Raw genomic sequence first — 19974 nt, forward strand, 5'->3', positions numbered from 1 at the left:
ACCATATAACAATGTGTCTAAGTAATACAGTTTTATTAATTCAGTCTGAGGAGAGGGCTAAATAGGATTATATAGAATTTTAAGTGAGTAGCCACAGTGTTAGAAATGTTGCCAAGTAGGGATAGCTCAAGGTTCTTAGAGGTACAAATAGGAGTGCTTAAAGCATATCTCTAGGCAAATCCATACATGCGTTCAGCCTCTGCCAGCTCTTCCTGAGGATATCTTGTAAACAAGACCCTGTCTTTGCCCTCACTAGGCTTTCAGCTTTGTGGAGAAGATGAACAATTAAACACGTTATTAAATTAAATGTGATGAGTGTTATCATAGGATTAATGAAAGATTTAGGGAGGATACACTAGGGGAATGCCTAGGAGGTCAGAGAATGCCTCCCTGAGGAAGTGACATTTAAACAGATTGAAAGGGGTTGAAGTAATTAGCCAAGTAGAGAATAGCATGGTTGAAGGTCTGGAGGAAGGAGAACATGGCCTATTTGAGTTGTGGAAAGGAATTCAATATGGCTAGAATATGGATTATGAGATGGAAAGGGGATTAAAATTAGGCTAAAGAGGTAAAAAAAAAAAATTACTATTGAGGACTTTGTAAGCTTTGTATCTGTTTGTTGGACCTTATCTAAAGGGCAATGGGAATCCTTTTTTTTTAAAATTCTTTTTTATTGAGATTATGATAGTTTACAACCTTGTGAACTTTCAGTTGTACATTATTATTTGTCAGTGATATTATAGGTGCACCACTTCACCCTTTGTGCCCACCCCCCACCTCCCCTTTCCCCTGGTAACCACTAGTCTGTTCTCTTTGTCCACATGTTTGTTTATCTTTGACGTATGAGTGGAGTCATACAGAGATTGTCTTTCTCTATCTGGCTTATTTCGCTTAACATAATACCCTCAAGGTCCATCCATGTTGTTGTGAATGGGACGATTTTATCCTTTTTTATGGCTGAGTAGTATTCCATTGTATAGATATACCATATCTTCTTTATCCAGTCATCAGTCGATGGGCACTTAGGTTGCTTCCATGTCTTGGCTATTGTGAATAATGCTGCAATGAACATAGGGGTGCATGGGTCTCTTTGAATTGCTGATTAAGTTCTTTGGATAGATACCCAGTAGTGGGATGGCTGGGTCATATGGTATTTCTATTTTTAATTTTTTGAGAGATCTCCATACTGTTTTCCATAGAGGCTGCATCAATTTGTATTCCCACCAGCAGTGTATGAGAGTTCCTTTTTCTCCACAACCTCTCCAACATTTGTTATTTTTTGTTTTGGTTATTTTAGCCATTCTAATGGGTGTAAGGTGGAATCTGAATGTAGTTTTGATTTGCATTTCCTTGATGATCAGTGATGATGAACATCTTTTCGTATGCCTGTTGGCCATCCGCATTTCTTCTTTGGAGAAATGTCTGTTCATATCCCCTGCCCATTTTTTGACCAGGTTGTTTGACTTTTCGTTGTTGAGTTGTGTGAGTTCTTTATATATTATGGAGATTAACTCTTTGTCGGATGTATGATTTGCAAACATTTTTTCCCAGTTGGTGGGTTGTATTTTTGTTTCAATCCTGTTTTCCCTGTAGAAGCTCTTTAGTCTGATGAAGTCCCATTTGTTTGTTCTTTCTGTTGTTTGCCTTGTCTGAGAAGACATGGTGTCCAAAAAGATCCTTTTAAGACTGATGTCAAAGAGTGTACTGCCTAATTTTCTTCTAGAAGTCTTATGGTTTCAGGTCTTACCTTTAAGTCTTTGATGCAATGGGAAGCCTTTTAAGAGTTTTAAACAAAGTATGTTTTTAATACAAATTTAGTTGTTTCCAAAATAGTGAGTTACTGTAAATGAAAAGTAAAATAAGACAGTCAAAGAATTACCTAAAATAAAGTCTGAACTCCTTAGCCTCCACATATACAGCTCCCTAATAGCTAGTCAACTATTCTTATTCACTTTCCACTAAATTGTCTCCCTCTACAGATTTGGGCTATAGGTATGCTCATTGCCCATAGTAAGCTGTGAGTTATAGAGATTAAGGTAGTTACAGAGCTAGCTTTCTGTTTGGAATTAAAAGTTGAGTGCTTTGGTACAATGCTGTTTCAGAAGGAGGAGGAATCATTGTCTCTTATGCATCGTCCATGCCCATTTGTTAACTGGGAAAAGAGTCTACAAGTTTTCTCAGATTCCTGAATTCCATTTCTTAGAGGAGGTCAACATTTTAACACAGCTATTAATTGTTAACTTTTATATGGTTTTTTAATCTTTTTATGCCATGGGCCTCTTTCACTAGATGGTGAAGCCTGTGGACCTTCTCTCAGAACAATCTTTTTAAAAAATAAAATATCTGGTATTACAAAGGAACGAAATACATTGAAATGTAGCTTTCAGACTAATTTTTGATTGTGATATATTAATGCATATGCATCTTTAATAATGCATTGAGTAATGAGATCTAGTGGCAGATCTGATTTACTACTGTAATTTCAAAGTAGTGATGACCATAAATAATATTTTGAGATATCTGTAAGAACTATTGTATGATATGAAAATAATTTATGATTTCTATTGGTCATAAAGTCACAGATACTGCCAAAACTACTGTTGTTTGTACTTTTATTTAAAATTAAAGTGCTAAATTTCAGTTAGAATCTAAACCACGATTTTCCCAGGTCTCATCCATGTTCTGTTTTAGCTGTCAACCACCTTTTCCTCATCTTTTCCTCCTCCATATTCTGCCCTACTTCTGTTCTCTTTTCCCTAAGAACTGATGGTCTGGAAACCATTTTAAATGTGTCACTTATTGAATACAGTTTTATGATCCCTGCTAAGGAAAAAAAAGCCTTTCAACTATGTAGTTGGTAATTTTTCATGTCTCTTAACTGATTGACTTAATTTAACTTATTCTAAAACCTTCTCATGTTTTAAAATGTAGTATATTTCTTTAAAGGCTCATTTAATATCTTATGGCCTCTTCATTCGTTTGAGATCCCTTCTATTTCTATGACAAAAATTCCTGTGGCCGGTGGTTCTCAAACTTGAGGAAACATCAGAATCATCTGGAGTGATTGTTAAAATACAGATTACTAGGCCCCACCTCCAGAATTTCTGATTCAGTGGGCCTGGGGCGGGACTCGAGAATTTACATTTTTAACAAGTCTCCAGTGATGCTGATGTTATTGACCCAGGGATCATACTTTGAGAACCATTACCTTGACTGTTGGGAACGATAGCACCAAAAGGGAGCTTCTGCCATTGTGAAAACCTAATTAATACTGTAATTTCTTACTATGCTATAGTATACCCATCACAAAAGATTGTTATTGGAGGTAAAAAGAGATACTAAAGTTCTTTCAGGTTTATAAGAGATGATGTAATGCATTATTACTATTAATTAATTCATCAGTAAACATTCATTGAGCATCTGCTATATGCCAGGCACTATTTAAGGCATGGGGCTAGAGCGGTAGACAAGACAGTTAATGTCTCTACATTCGTGGTGCTTAGAATCTAGTGGAGAAAACATGTAAGTTCACCATACTATAAAACTGCTTTGTCACAAATTAGATTACATCAATTAACAACTCCTGAAATTGTTCTTTAGAGTTAGTATTTGCAATTAAACTAAAATAATAAACTCATGAATCATTCCTTTTCAAGCAGTTACAGCGGCAGATAAATTCTCCCTCCTCCTTCATATGACAATTGTTAAGTACAATTGAGATACTAGTAAACTAACAATATTTGTCATGGACGAAGTACCTGTTATATACAAGTACTGTCATAGCTCCTAGGGAGTAAGTGATTCAGTATTGAATAAGACATGGTGCCTGGCCTCAAAGAAGCTTACCAGCTAGGTTTAGAAAAACAAACACTCAAGGAAATAATAGTATGGAGGGACAGAGTAGGGGAAATGTGAGGAAAGACAAAGAATTGCCAAGAATGGGATCGAATCTAAAGGTTCTAGAATGCATTATTGCTATTATGGTGGCTCATATTTAAATTTCATCATAAATGTATAGTTGACAGTTAAGGCCTCTGGGTTTAGGGGCAGAGGAGCAAGTCAAATGGAATTAAGCATTCCTAGATCTCACCATTTTAATTTTTTTGTGTGGAAATAGTACTATTAGAAACATGAGTGGCTTCTTTTTCCCATTCGCAAAAAATCAGGGGACAGTACTAAGACCTCAACCTGTTTGCAGTGGTTAGGTACAATTTGGGAATGGGATTAGGAGATGAGGGTGGGAATAATTTTTTTTTAAATTTTTTACATTTCTGTCATTTTTTTTTCATTAAGTATATCAAGGGAAGAAAATGTAGCCCATTTCCTCTCTTTCCATTAGACTTTATCATCGAAGACCAGTTTTTATAGTAGATAGCCCATATTCTCCAAGGTGAAGGTCAGTGTTTGGTCATAACTAGATGTTTGATTTCTTTTCACTTTGTAAAACAGCCAAAATACATATACTACTTAAAAGGAGTGAACAATTAAATTTTTTAATTTAACTAAAAATACTTTTCATATGTTTTATATTAGACTGGGTGGTGATAATATGTAGTTATCCTCCAGGACTTAATATGTTTGAACAAAATGAATGATCTGTTAGCCAGAATTTGGTAGAGATTTTCTTATCACTAGATGAGCTTGCAAAAGATCACTCTAGAAAGTTCTACATCAAAAAGAAAAGCATTATCTCTAATCTAGTTAGCATAAAGGTACTTCTTGTTATGCATGGTGTTTGCCAAGACTTTTAGGAAAATCGGAATCCTTTTGTTTATATCACCTTTTTTTTGCAACTTAATTCTCAGAAAATAAAGATTTAGAATAATAAATTAGAATCAAAAAATTCTTTTGAAGAGGAAACAGGATTTGGTTCGAGAAGAGAAAGAAATAAAAAAGTGCTGATTTCTTTTTGAGACGCTTGCATTCTTGAATAAACTTTAACATACTTTTCTTCCTTTTTCTTCTCTAGAGACATTGGTCTGCAGTTAGCATCTATTTGGGTTTACAACATTAAACTTTATAACCATTTGGTTTGGAAAGTAACCAAGGTTGGCAGAGTCGCATTTGTTTTTAATTCCTTTACTACCATTACATGCCTGTTTAGGAGGCCCTCAAAATGCCAGTTATCTACTTGAGACAAAAGGACGCTAATTATTATGTCTAGGCTTCATCTGCAGGTCTATGTCCTGGGAAGAGGGGCCTTCACAAAAAAGGAAGAACTTTCGGTGAACCTTCTCCTTGGGAATAAAAGTCAAGGGCAGAAGCCAGTGCGTTCAGTTTACCATCTCACAAAGGGAGTCAGGAACTATAGATTAGCGACCACCACTGGCAAATCACATAATCCTACGTTTAATTTTGTTATCTTGTTTTTCAGTAGTACCCCGTAGCAAGCAGTAGCCAAAGTGATTTAAAATGTATTTTATAAATTGAATGATGATACTCCTTTCCCTAAAATCTTTCAGCGGGTTCTAATTGCAGTTAGGATAATATTCAGAATTTTTAACATGGCCTTCAAGACAATTAATAATTTGACTCCTCTTATCCATCTAGAAACAATAACAACAGTAATAGCAACAAAAAATAAAATGCTAACATTTAAAATTTCTTTATTATATTGCCAGGAATAGTTCTAGGGCTTTATATATTAACACATTCAATACTCTGAACAACCGTAGGCTGAATAACTTTTCCAAGGCTAGACAGCTTTAAGTGGTAGAGCGAGGATTTAAACTCCAATAGTAAGCAGGGCTCCAGAGCGCAGGCTCTTAAACACACACTGAAGAATTAGAGCATACATCCCTGCCCCAACATACACACACGCTGTTGTCTTTTCCCCTTTCCATTAATCTGAACTTTACCTTCACGGGTGCTCACATATGCTGTTTACTTTCTGGAACATATTGCTTTCTATTTTTCAGCTTCTAACTTTGGGTCATCCTTTATATTTCAGTTTGAATGTCACTTTCTCAGAGAGAGAGAGAAGAGAGGCTTTAGCTGATACTCTTCTATCTCAATTAGGACTGTTTGTTTTTTTAAAGATTGGCACCTGAGCTAACATCTGTTGCCGGTCTTCTTTTTTCTTTTTTTCTTTCTTCTCCCCAAAGCTCCCCAGTACATAGTTGTATATCCTAGTTGTGAGTGCCTCTGGTTGTGCTATGTGGGACACCACCTCAGCGTGGCCCGACGAGCAGTGCCATGTCCGCTCCCAGGATCCAAACCAGTGAAACCCTGGGCCCCCAAGTGGAGCACTTAACTGCTTAACCACGGGGCCGGCCCCAGGACTGTTCTTTTTGTTATTGGCTCCCCCTTTTTTTTTTTTTCCCCCGTTAGCACTTACAACTTGTGATAGAATAAAAACTCCCACAATAAGGTAGTAAGTAGTTACAAAGAGTTCAAATCACATAACATATGGCATTATTGTGAGTTTAATAAAATGTCCCAAATCAGTCTGTGTGAGGAGAAAGTGTGTGTGGAATGGGTTCCAGGATTCAGACAGAGGTTAACCAAATCAGTCTAAGATCCGGCTGTGGTTTGGTGCCACCTGGTGGTAGTTTTGTACTTCAGCGACTGCTTTTGAGGGTAGAGTGGAAGATGGGAGCCAATTACCAGTTAAATTATGTGCATTCGTGCATCCATGAAGTTTTACTCTATTATATTTGCGTTTATTTGTTTAATGTTTCCACACAATGCTTCATAAAGCCAGAGACCATATCCGTTGTGTTTACTAGTATTGCTCAGAGCCAAGCACCAAGTAGCTTTTCTTTTTTTGAGGAAGATTAGCCCTGAGCTAATGTCCACCACCAATCCTCCTCTTTTTGCTGAGGAAGACTGGCCCTGAGCGTTACATCCGTGCCCGTCTTCCTCTACTTTATATGTGGGATGCCTGCCACAGCATGGCTTGCCAGCAGTGTGTAGGTCCGTGCCTGGGATCTGAACTGGTGAACCCTGGGCCACTGAAGCAGAGCGCATGAACTTAACTGCTACCCCACTGGGCAGGTCCCCCAAGTAGCTTTTCAGTAAAGGATTTGTTGAATGAGTGAGTGAGTAAGAAGACATCAAGAACCAGAACAGAAGGCCAGGAATTTTGTATTTTATGTAGAGACTGACAAGTAATGTAGTTTGGCTAGAGATTAGGCTTTGTAGAGGCATATGGTTGAGAGAGAGAAGGCTAGAAAGATAGAGTGGAACCAGATTGTGTTGGCCCTTGAATAAAATAGTTAGGAACTGTGTGAAACATGATCTAGAGAAGATGAGAAGTGAAAAGAAGGACGTTTATTTTAAGCAACTAGAGCACACTAAAATAATAGAAACAGAAGGCATAGCTTCCAAAATACTAAGTTGGAGGGTAGGTTAGGGAATAAACTAAACCTGACCAATCTAACAAAAGGCAACAAAGGAGAAAAAAACTATGGAAATACAAATTATAAATCAGGATAGTAGAAATAAGTCCAAAACATCAGGAATTATATAAAAACCACCTGTGGTGATCTTAACATGAGTCTGTGCTATTTTTAAGAGATAGACAAAACAAAAGTAAAAAAAAAGAATGGAAAAGTATATTCGTCAGAAAAATACTAACTAAAGGAAGCTGGTGTAATAAAATAGAATTTAGGGTAGAAATCTTTAATTGGGACAAACAGAGACTCTTCAAACTGCTAAAGAAACAGTCCAGAAAGTATAATCATCCTAAATGTATATGTGTCTATCAACATAGCCTTGATATACCAATTAAAGCAAAAACTTTCATAACTGCAAGGAGACATGGACATGTCTACAGAACAGTAAGACTTTAGCACACCTCTGTCAAAATTAAAAAGTCACGCAGACACAAAATTAAAAATGTCTTCAAAGAATTGAACCACAGGATTGACAGGTTTCATAAACTGCAGATAATATAGAACATTGTACCTAACCTAATAAAATACAACCTTGTACATATTTTTTCAGTTCTATATAGTCAGTTTTTAACTGTGTACTAGGCCATAGAGGAATCTCAACAATGTCCAGAAAATCAGTATCATTCAAAATATATTATTTTATCATGCCATAGAATTAGAAATCAACAATGAAAAGACAATCAAAATACTTCATAATATTGGCAACCAAAAACTCACTGATTAATTTAGATGAAAGAGGAAATGAAAATTATCATATATTTGCAGCTAAATAACAATAAAAGCATTGCATATAAAAATTTGAGATGTGACTTAAGCAGAACTCATTGGGAAATTTAATAACTTTAAATATATTTACAGGAAAATAAGAAAGATTGACATAATGAGCATATGTTCAACTCTAGATAAATTAATAAAGGACCAACACAATAAATCCAAATTAAGTAGAAGAAAGGAAATAATAAAGATAAAAGTCAATATTAGTGAAATGCAAAATAAAACAATGGATTATTAAACCATAAAATTAATAAAAGTGGATAAACCTCTGTAAGGACAGGTTAAGGAAAAATGAGCACTATGAAGAACAAAAAATATGACCAACAGAATAGAGAGTTTAAAAATCATGAGGGCGGCTGGCCCTGTGGCCGAGTGGTTAAGTTTTTGTGCTCTGCTTTGGCAGCCCAGGGTTTCACCGGTTCGAATCCTGGGCCTGGACATGGCATCGCTTATCGGGCCATGCTGAGGTGGCATCCCAAGTACCACAAATAGAAGGACCCACAACTAAAATATATACAACTATGTACTTGGGGGGCTTTGGGAAGAAAAAGGAAAAATAAAATCTTGAAAAAAAAAAAGTCAGGGGCTGGCTGCAGCAGTTAAGTGCGCACATTCCGCTTCGGTGGCCTGGGTTCACCAGTTTGGATCCCACATGCTGACATGGCACCGCTTGGCAGGCCATGCTGTGGTAGGCGTCCCTCACATAAAGTGGAGGAAGATGGGCATGGATGTGAGCTCAGGGCCAGTCTTCCTCAGCAAAAAGAGGAGAATTGGCAGCAGTTAGCTCAGGGCTAAACTTCCTCAAAAAAAAACATCATAAGAGAATACTGTAAACAACCAAATGCCAAAGAATTTGAAAACCTATGAAGTGGAAAGTTAAAAATATATATAAATTACAGCTGATTCAAGAAGAAATAGAAAACCTAAACAAATCAATAACCATTTAAGTTCTTTAATTTTACATATGCATCCCCTCATTCAAATAAAATCCATCAGACCCAGGTCTGTTAATAAAATTTCAAGGGATATATAATCCCTATCATATACAAACTGCCATAGACAACAGTAAGTAGGGAAAGCTTTCCAATTCATTTTATGAAGCTAGTATAACCTTAACCTTAAAACTGATCCAGTATAAAAAAAGAACATTTCTTGCCAAATTTATGTATGATCATAGTTACAAATATTCTAAATAAAGAATAGCAAATCAAATCTGGAACTGATTAAAAAATACTTAATGACTAAATGCATACTAGGAAGGCAGGGAAGGCTAAATATTAGAAAATCTTTAATACAATTCACCACATGAATAAATTAAAGGAGAAAACCCATATAATCATCTCAAGAGATCCAAAAAGAATTTGTTAAAATTCATCATTTTCTGAGGATAAAGACTCTTAATCTGTATTGAGACTTGATAATGGGTATATATTAAAAAATCTATAGTTCCACAACTAGAACGACCCACAACTAAAAAGTATACAACTATTTACTGGGGGAATTTGGGGAGAAAAAGCAAAAAAAAAAAAGAGAGAGAGAGATTGGCAAGTTGTTAGCTCAGGTGCCAATCTTTAGAAGAAAAAAAAAATCTATAGCAAATGGAAACAAGATGCCAGCTATCACCTTTACCAATTAGCATTATTACTGGGGATCCTAGCAAATACAAATAAGACAAGAAAAAGAAATAAAAGGCGTAAAGATCAGAAGGGAAGATACAAAATTGTTATTTGCAGATGGTGTAATTAATACAAAATTTAAGAGAGTATATAGATTTTTAAACTCAGCAGGTTCATTAGGGTTGCTGTATACAAGAGCAATAATCAGAAAATGAAACAAAAAAAAGATCCCATTCATAAAAGTAAAAAACTTAATTAGGTATCTTGGAATAAATCTGACAATAATATGCAATACCTTTATGAAAATAAGAATTTAACCTTATTGAGGGATATAAATAAATGAAAAAATATACAGTTTACTTAAGAGGAAATAGAAAACCTAAACAGATCAAAATCACTTGATTCCATTATTCTTTAACCCACAAACACACATGGAAACCAGACATGGTAAAGTTGTTACTTCTTCCCAATTAATCTATTAAATTCAGTACAATTCCAGTCAAAATCCCAAGAGGACTTGTTTTTGGTGGAATTTGACAAACTCCTAGATAAAGATCCAAAAATGGTCTAGACAATTCTGCAAAAGAACAAAGTGTGGGGTACTTGCTCTCCTATCCGTAAAGAATGATTCTAAAGCTATAGAAAAATTTAAAATGTGTGATTGGCCCAGAGGCAAATAGTTTAGTAGGATAGAATAGAGAGCCCAGAAACAGAGTAAGCATGTATTTATACCTGGTATATAATAGACGTGGATTTATAAATGTGAGAAATTCAATAAATTATATTAGGATAGTTGACTTTTTATAGAGAGAAAAGTGAAATTAGATCCTTACTTCATACCTTCTTGTTTTATTTATTTTTTCAATTGATTTATTTATTCCTCTTTATCCTCGTTATTTATACAACAGTCCCATCTCCTTCTTTCATAAGCATCAAATTTAATTTGATTATTTTTTAGTGTATTGAGTGTGTATATCTTGTATATATTTAAATTTATATAAATGGTGTTATGTATCTTACTCTGTTTCCTACTTTTTTTTTTAGTAAGTACTGTTTTTAATCTCCATGCATGTTGCTTTGTGTGTATCTGTTTAATCTGTTGCTTCTAACTGCTGCACAATACTTCATGATAGACACCCACCACATTTTACCTTTCTGCTCACCCTTCACTTCTTACTTGTATCAGCTGTTGCTACATAACAAACCACCCCAAAATTTATTGGCTTGAAACAAGAACCACATATTGTTTCTCCTGACCCTACGGCTTAGCTATGTGGTTCTGCTGAGATGGGCAGGGCTTACTCTCCTGTTAGTGCTCATCTCTGGATTAGCTGGGAGTTTACTGGTCTTGGGAGGGCCTCAGCTGGGACAACTCAGCCCTTCTTTCTTCTTTCCAGTCATGTAATTTTTTTCATTTCTTATGATGTTTGTCAAGAACTCCAGTATGTTAAAGAGTAGTGATACTAATTGACATCCCTGTTTTGTTCCTAATCTTGAAGGGAGTGTATTTAAGTTTCAACTTGAAGTTTAATGTTTGTTGTAGGTTTTAGTATATCATATGTACCAAGTTAAGAAATTCCCATCTATTCCTTTGGTTTTGTTTTTGTCTTAGTTTTACATAAGTTTGGAGTCCTATCAAATGCTTTTTCAACATTCTTTGGTGAGTCATGATTTTTCGCATTTAATCTGTTAATGTGGCCGGTAATTGATGGATTCTCAGATGTTGGACTCTCCTTGGGTTTGAGGATACATGTTGCTCATCATTTTGCTTTGTTTTGTTTTAAGTTAAAGACCCTTCATAAGTAATATGGAACTATAATTTTCTTTTCTTGTATTGTCCTTATCTGGTTTTGGAATCAAGATTACATTAGGCTCATAAAATAATCCAGATTGCTTTCATTATTTTTCTCTTCTATTTTCTGCATCAATTTCTATGAGATAAGAATTAATTTTAGAATTTGCCTAAAAGGACATTTAAGTCTGGGATTTTTTTTTTGTGGAGAGGAGGTTTTGGACTATATTTTAATTTCTTTACTACTTACTATTCAATTTTTTTCTTTATACAAGTTACACAGTTTCTTTATACAATTCATCCAGATTTCAACTTTATTAGTATATAATTGTTCATAATACTGGTTTATTATTTTGTATATCTATTGTGTCTGTGGTTATTTCTCCCCTTTTGTTCTATATTATATTTGCACCTTCCTTTCTTGATAAGTCTTGCCAAAGTGTATCTATTTTATTAATTTTTTCAAAATCATCTTTTGGTTTTGTGAATCTTCTCTATTTTTAAAAATTATTGTTCTCTATTTCATTTTTCCTGCTCTTTATTATTTCCTTCCTTCTTGTTTCTTTGGGTTTGTTCTGTTGATTTTCCATCTGTATGAATTGAATGCTTAGCTTGTTTATTTTTAAACCTTTTCATTTCCTGACCTCATAGTTTGACATGTCCTATTTTTATTGTAATTCATTTCAAATATTTCTTAATTCCTTTATGATTTCCTTTTTATTCCAAGAACTATTTAACATACACTACAGAAAAAACATGTATTAATTTGACTACATCAAAACTTAAAATTTTTGTACGACAAAGGATACCATAGACCAACCAAATATAAAGTCAAACTGCAGGCTAGGCGAAGATATTTGTAACACATATCTGAATTATTATCAAGAATATGTTAACACTCTACAGGTACAGATCAATAAGACAAAAAGTGTCATAGAAAAATGACAGAGGGTATGAATAGGCAGTTCATAGGGGAAATGTTAATGGCCAGTAAGTATATGAAAAAATGTTTATTCTCAGTACTTATTAAATATATGCAAATTAATATAACAATGAAAAATTTCTTGTCACCCAACAGATGGCAAAATTTTAAAATTATTCTTGTATTGACAATGTGAGAAAAATGGGAATGTGAGATTATATCTTGTATTGACAAGAATGTGAGAAAAATGGGAACTCAACGCATCACTGGTGGGATTTTAGATTTGCACAACTACTTTGGAGAAAGTAACATATAAAATGAGAAATGCACTTATTCTATGACCTAAAAATTCTATTTGTAGGTACATATTGGGGAGAGATTCTAGCATACATGCTTAAGAAAACATAGCTAAGAATTTTTTGCAGCATTTGTATAAAAGTGAAAAATGGAAACAAATTTATTGGCCTACCAATAGATAATGTGATGAATAAAATAGGGTAAATTCATGCACTGGAATAATTTGTAGTATCTAAAAGCATAGCTATATTTACTTATACCAACAAGGATAGAATGTAAATCCTTGAATGAAAAAAGTAACTTTTAGAGTGGCATATATAGTATAATGTCATTTGTGTACCCAAACATGCAAAATAATACTGTATATCATTCTGGGATACACACACACATATAAAATATATACACACACACACAAACATAAAAATGTAAAAAAATAAATTGGAAGGATATACACAAAACTCAAGACAGTCATTTCTTTGGAGAGATGGAATGGTGAATGAGGACTAGGAGTAGTATTCAGAGATGTTATCTTCACCTGTAATGTTTTACTTCTTAGCCGGAAAAACAGTTTGAGTATAAATAACAAAATGATAACAGTTGTTGGTTCTAGGTGGTGGGAACATGACTATTTGTCACAAAATTTTTCGTAATTTCATTTATGTTTTAAATCCTCCTCAAAAATTGTAGAGAGATGAGTTCCTAAACTAGGAACACAAATGTCTCCGATTCTAGCCTGGGGTGATGGTGATGTTATTTATAGAGGAAACAAAGGAGATCTGTAGGTAAAAGACCTTTAGGTACTAGTGGATTATCCAAATGTTTACCATACAATTGGAAATTAGAATATATAACTAAAAAAAAAATTAAGTCAAACCTGGAGCTGCTGATTTTTGAGTCAGTACAGAAATTATATTGAAAGCCCTGGTGGTGAATGGATGCTAAATACCATTCTTGAGAGAGTGGAGAATGAAGAGAGAAGGTGGCTAAGGATCTCACTTTGCAAGAATAGTCACATTTAAGGGTTGTGTAGGGGTGGGTGAAATCAACTGAAAAGAAACAAATAGGCTGCTGAGCATTGGGAGCAGTGTTTTGCCTAGTATAAACCATAAAGGGAAGAATCAACAAGCTCAAGGAGAGTCTGACCCAGGGATAACAAATAAATGGCAGAAAACATGAACCTAAGCCAAATCATCAGTCTAAGAACTGGTACATACTGGATCTTTATTCATCATATGGTTTTCATGATCCATAAATGCATATGGCAAGATAACTTATGATAAAATAACTTTTGGGAGTCATAGACCTCTTTGAGAATCTAAAAATAGCTGTGGCACTTCTCTTCAGAAAAATGCACATTTCGCTAACAACATTTTGCCTTTGTGAACCCCATAAAATCCATGCCTTAGGAAGGCTTTTTTTTTTTTTTTTTAAAGATTTTATTTTTTTCCTTTTTCTCCCCAAAGCCCCCCGGTACATAGTTGTGTATTCTTCGTTGTGGGTTCCTCTAGTTGTGGCATGTGGGACGCTGCCTCAGCGTGGTCCGACGAGCAGTGCCATGTCCGCGCCCAGGATTCGAACCGACGAAACACTGGGCCGCCTGCAGCGGAGCGCGCGAACTTAACCACTCGGCCACGGGGCCAGCCCCAGGAAGGCTTTTATACATATAAAATAATTTAACTTTCCTGGGTAGTAGTTCAAAATGTTAGCATATACGCATTATTCTCTAATTTCACGTACAAGCAATTTTGTATATCATACTGTCTCTAAGAATTTCACCCTTAGTGGGGTTCTATGTGAATTGAGAAGGCTTAATTTTTTTTCTTTTGTTACATAACTTAGTGCTACCAGGTGTAGTAATAGGTGCTGACAACAGAAACTTGCTCAAAGTGACTGCTGGATAATTACTTGTTGAATAAATGAATGAATATGTGATATTGGTTCAAACATCTTCATTTTAACAATATTTTTTTATAAAACTTGACTATTAAATAAAGCAAATCAGTAGTATAAAAAATTGCAAATAGAGAATTAAACAGTGTAAAACATAATATTTTTATAAAACGACTATTAAAGCAAATCAGTAGTATAAAAAATTGCAAATAGAGAATTAAACAGTAGTATAAAACATATGAAATAATTCCTCTTTTCTCTGTGTGAATCTGTAGACTTTACTCCTATATCTATTGTCTATCTTCCAATGTTGATGAATCAAGTTTTACTTAATGGTCCTAAATCACTTGATTCCAGCTTGTTGTCCTTGATAGACATATTTTTCATATAGCGTAGTTTTCCTTACCCCCTTTTTCTCCTAAACACATCCAAACACACCACACCCCAGCTTAGAATTTCATTGTTAGTTTCGTTGTATCAGAAAAGCTTAAACTGTTTGGCCTTCTCTTATGTTCTTCCAGCATTAACTGCTCAAAAATTTTTCCCATTTTTTTTTTCTTAAGTTTTCAGAAGGACACTAAACCATTGCTTTAGCTTTTGACATTAAAAAGCAAAACATCAAACATTTTGCAATTTACTATTCATAAATATAATAGTAAAATGGATTTAATTTTCCATCCATTTTATAACTTCTAAGTTTTATAGAAGATTGTTTTGTAGAATTTTTGACCTTGAAATCATAAGATAATCTGTGATTTTGGTCAAATTATTTAACTTCTTGGGGCCTCAGTTTCCTGATGAGGATATTGGACTAATCAGTGATTCTCAAATAACTCTACCAGTGGTGGTTAAAGAGCTCTTATTATTAAAATAGGAAATTGGCACCCTTCTCCCAGTTTATAAGGAGATGACAGTTAACTCGATAGAATGTCTCCTTCCTTTGATTCCTACCCTTAATCTTTTTTTTAAACTTTAAAACCTGTTGCCCTTTGTTTGTACTAGTATCTGATAGAGCACATAATTATATATTTGGGTTTTGTTTTTTTTTTTGAGGAAGACTAGCCCTGAGGTAACATGTGTGCCCATCTTCCTGTATTTTTTTAATATCTGGGACGCCTGCCACAGCATAGCTTGACAAGCAGTGTGTAGGTCTGCACTTGGGATCTGAACCAGCAAACCCCAGGCTGCCAAAGCAGAATGTGTGAACTTACCCACTGTACCACTGCCCTGGCCCCGTTTATTTGGTTTTTGAAGTGTAATACATCTAATTTATGGTAGTCAGGAAAAGAGATCATGATGTTCAGGTTTTTTATTTTTTGAAAATCTCTTGGTGATGTGGTCTCTAGGCTCCTTTCCAACCATAACATTTTATGATTCTGTGTACTCAATAAAGGGAAAATACAAGTGAAATCACGAGGGTAAGCTAAAAATAAAAACATATAAAACCTATATGGGATAGCGAACAATTGTGTATTTACATCTCTCAAGAATTTTTTCCATCTTGGTTCCTGCAGGACCATAAAATCATTCAAATAGCCAATGATTATATTATGAAGACTTATTTTTAAAATGTAGATGTTGGAGGATGAAAGAGTTGATGCCCAGCCTGGTGGCGTAATGGTTAAGTTTGCACGCTCTGCTTTGGCAGCCTGGGGTTCACAGGTTCAGTTCCTGGGTGCAGACCTACACACTGCTCATCAAGCCATGCTGTGATGGTGTCTCACATACAATATAGAGGAAGATTGACACAGATGTTAGCTCAGGGCTGCTCTTCCTCACCAAAAAAAAAAAGAAAAAGAGTTGATACCTAGACTATAAAGAATTAAGAAATGGAAAGAACTGCTCAGGACTCTGTAGCTGAAAGTTAGAGTTCATTTACAAACTTTGCCATTTTCTTTCTTTAAGCTGTGAAATGTGACAAATTGGGAGTTTAAATTGCTCCTTCCTTCTGTATTATCTTTTTTCTTTTTTTTGAGGAAGATTAGCCCTGAGCTAACTACTGCCAAGCCTCCTCTTTTCGCTGAGGAAGACTGGCCCTGAGCTAACATCCATGCCCATCTTCCTCCACTTTATATGTGGGACGCCTACCACAGCATGGTGTGCCAAGCAGTGCCATGTCCACACCCTGGATCCTGGCGAACCCCGGGCCCCCGAGAAGCGGAACATGCACCCTTAACCACTGTGCCACTGGGCAGGCCTCTGTATTAATTATCTTTTGCTGACTAACAAATTACCCCAAATTTAGCATCTTAAAACAGCAAACATTTATTATACTGTACAGTTTTCAAGGTTAAGGATTGGGGAGTGGCTTACCTGCATGGTTGTAGCTCAGGGTCTTTCATGAAGCTTTCATGAAGTCATCTGAAGGCTTGATTAGCGCTGAAGGCTCTGTGTCCTAGAGAGCTCAGTCACATGACTACTGGCGGGATGTCATGTTCCTTGCCTAATGGGCCTTCCACAGAGTTACTTGAGTATACTCATGACACTGCTGTTGGCTTCCTCCGAGAGAATGACCCAAAAGGAAGAGATCAAGCAGACAGTTTCTGAAGTTGCACTCCATCACTTCAGCTTTATTCTATTTGTTAGAAGTGGGTCATTAAGTCCAGCCCACACTCAAAGGGAGAGGGGAATTATGCTCCACCTCTTCAAGGGAGGAATATAAAAGAATTCTCAGACAAGAAAACCCATAGGTACTAAATGCATCATAACAGATAAACAGGCTTTATTACTTTGGTGCTTAGGGCACGTTTGAGAGTCAGAGCTCTAGAGCCAGAGTGCTTGGGTTCAGATCCTGGCCGTGCCTCCTATTAACTCTATGACCTTGGCCAAGGAACCTTAGATTCCTCATCTACAAAATGAGCACAGTAGTAATATCTACTTCATAGGAATGTCGAGAGGACTAAGTGAAAAAAGTGAAGGTTAAGCCTTTAGCATCATGGTTTTTATTTCAATAAGCATTAGCCTTTATTTACCATTTTTTTCCCTGTTGGGACATAGCAATAACTTAGATATAGGGGATGTCTTTCTGTAATGTTATTAGCAGAATATGAATTTGTTCTGAAGTGTCTACCATGCTAACCTACCTATTCTTACTCAGTTTTTTATTCTGCTTATTAATACTTGCTTAATCTTGAAGTCTTGAGAAATGTAGGTGTTTTGTATGTGTGTGCATATACGTTTATATATATATTCAGTTCAATAAAATATACAATTATATATACATATCTTCACATATACTACATGGTTTGAGTTCTACTGTGTGGAAGAAATACATATATATTTAAATCCTGCCACATTTCTATTTTTAATATTTTACCATGTTGTTAAAAATTCTTCAAACACGTTTTTAATAGAACAATCCATTGACTGTCTTATTTCCTTTCTTAGGCTAAGCCCTGGAAATGAAATTCCTAGGTTAGAATATATGAACCTCTTTTAAACTCTTGATATGTAATGCCACATTGCTTTCCTGAAAGTTTGTATTGATTTATATTTCCAGTAGCAACCTATCCTTACTTAGTATTCCCAGTATAGTATTATTAGTCTCTAAATATTGGTGGCTTTTGAAAGCCTAGTTATAGCAGCAAGGCAGAATCACATTAAAGCCCAGGAAATTGTTTTTATTTATTTATTTTTATTGCAGTAACATTGGATTATAACATTATATAGCTTTCAGATGTACATCATAATATATTTCAAATTCTGTGTAGATTAGGAAATTGTTTTTATAAGAGCTGTAAATATATAGGAATATTTCCCAGTTTTTCTTCCATATTTTGTTATTATTATACACACATTATATACACATAATATAATAACTGTGAAGTATTATGCAGGAATAGATACAGCTTCTGTTCTCTTGGAATTTAAACTATAAAGGCTGACATGGATACATATAATTAAGATGTACAGAGAGTAAAATACACACATGCATACTATTCTCTTATTCAGATATATTTCAAGAAGCAAATAGTAAGGTAAAAGTTATGTATCAGGCTTCAAACTCACTCCCACATTGAGAAGAGTGCTCCTTTTTGAGCCAAGTTAACCTCTCAGCTCCAGAAAAAATAAACCTTTGCTTTACATAACTCTGTTCCCTTCTAAATAGATTACATGAAAAACTTCTGATTGATAGAGTGGAAATTCAGATTTGTTATCAATTTCAATAATCTGCCTAAAGCCAGCAATTACCTCTTAGTGTTCCTTATCATCCTCCACCTGGAACCGTCTCAGTTTAAGATGCTGCCAATCAGTGGATGATCTTTATATTAAACTGACTAGAAGTAGAAAATAAAAGTTACCAGTCATAGCGTTCTTTTTGTCCAATAGGTGGTAAGTTTACCTAATGCAAGAAAAAGATCCTTATTTGGTTTAATAGAGTTGTACTTTGGAAATGGTAATAGGTTCTTTTTCGGGAGGGTGGGGATCATGGTGGTAGGGCTAAGGGAAAGGACCAGGAAAATAAGTATTTAGAAGAAATAAAAAAAGTAGTCATAGGCTATGTAAATCTATTCTGAAGTTCCACTCATAAGTTGGGCAAACTGTTGTAAAATGATATTGCATTAATACTGCTGGAGAAATTTTTTTTCTCTAGATTATCAGCACAGTTCATTTAATTCAGATCATAAAAATTATTCTGTTATTTAAATTTGTAACTGCCAAGTCTTTTTTGTGTTTATTTAGCAAATACTTACTGAGCACTTACTCTGTAGGCGGCATTGTTTTAGGTAAATTTTGTGTAGAAACAACTTTAAGGCAACATTTTGTTTCAAACCTTTTTTTACATTATGTAATTTTGAAACCAAGGAAGCATTTTTTTGTTTTAATGAAGCCTCACCTGAGTCATTTTATTGGATTGATCTCTTGTGTTGTCAATAAATTTATAGTCACTGAACGGCAATTTCTCTCTCATATTTTAATATGTACTTTATTTTTAATAAGGTTAATTTCTATCAAAAAGTTTTCTAAAAGTAGATGATGATATAAATGAATACGCTTATTTGTTTCCAAATGAACCAGACAGAAATGAAAGGGTATATGAATTCCACGTCTAGCAAATTGGGGAAGGATAAGCATGTTGTTTACTAGCAAGTACCTGTTCAGTGTGCTCTTTAACACTTTTGTAGAGGGAAAAGGACGAAGTCGGTCTCTGAAAGTAGCTGGAAGCTCCTTACTTTCCAAGTAAAGCTTTTAGACTATTTTGTAGGTGTGACTTTTTTTGTTGGTATTCCTGTTTTAAAGTGCAGCTCTTTCAAGAGAACGGGTTACATGTTGCGTAAGCTTTGA

At 35.0% G+C, this 19974-nt stretch overlaps 1 protein-coding gene across 33 annotated transcripts in view; it reads left to right on the top strand.

Moving 5' to 3' along the window:
• The window catches only part of ELF2 (E74 like ETS transcription factor 2), a 100500-nt gene that overhangs the window by 58573 nt on the left and 21953 nt on the right, over positions 1–19974 (top strand). The gene's annotated exons all lie outside the window — the stretch shown is intronic.

The sequence above is a fragment of the Equus przewalskii genome, chromosome 2 (assembly GCF_037783145.1).
Source record: "Equus przewalskii isolate Varuska chromosome 2, EquPr2, whole genome shotgun sequence".
Lineage (NCBI taxonomy): Eukaryota > Metazoa > Chordata > Mammalia > Perissodactyla > Equidae > Equus > Equus przewalskii.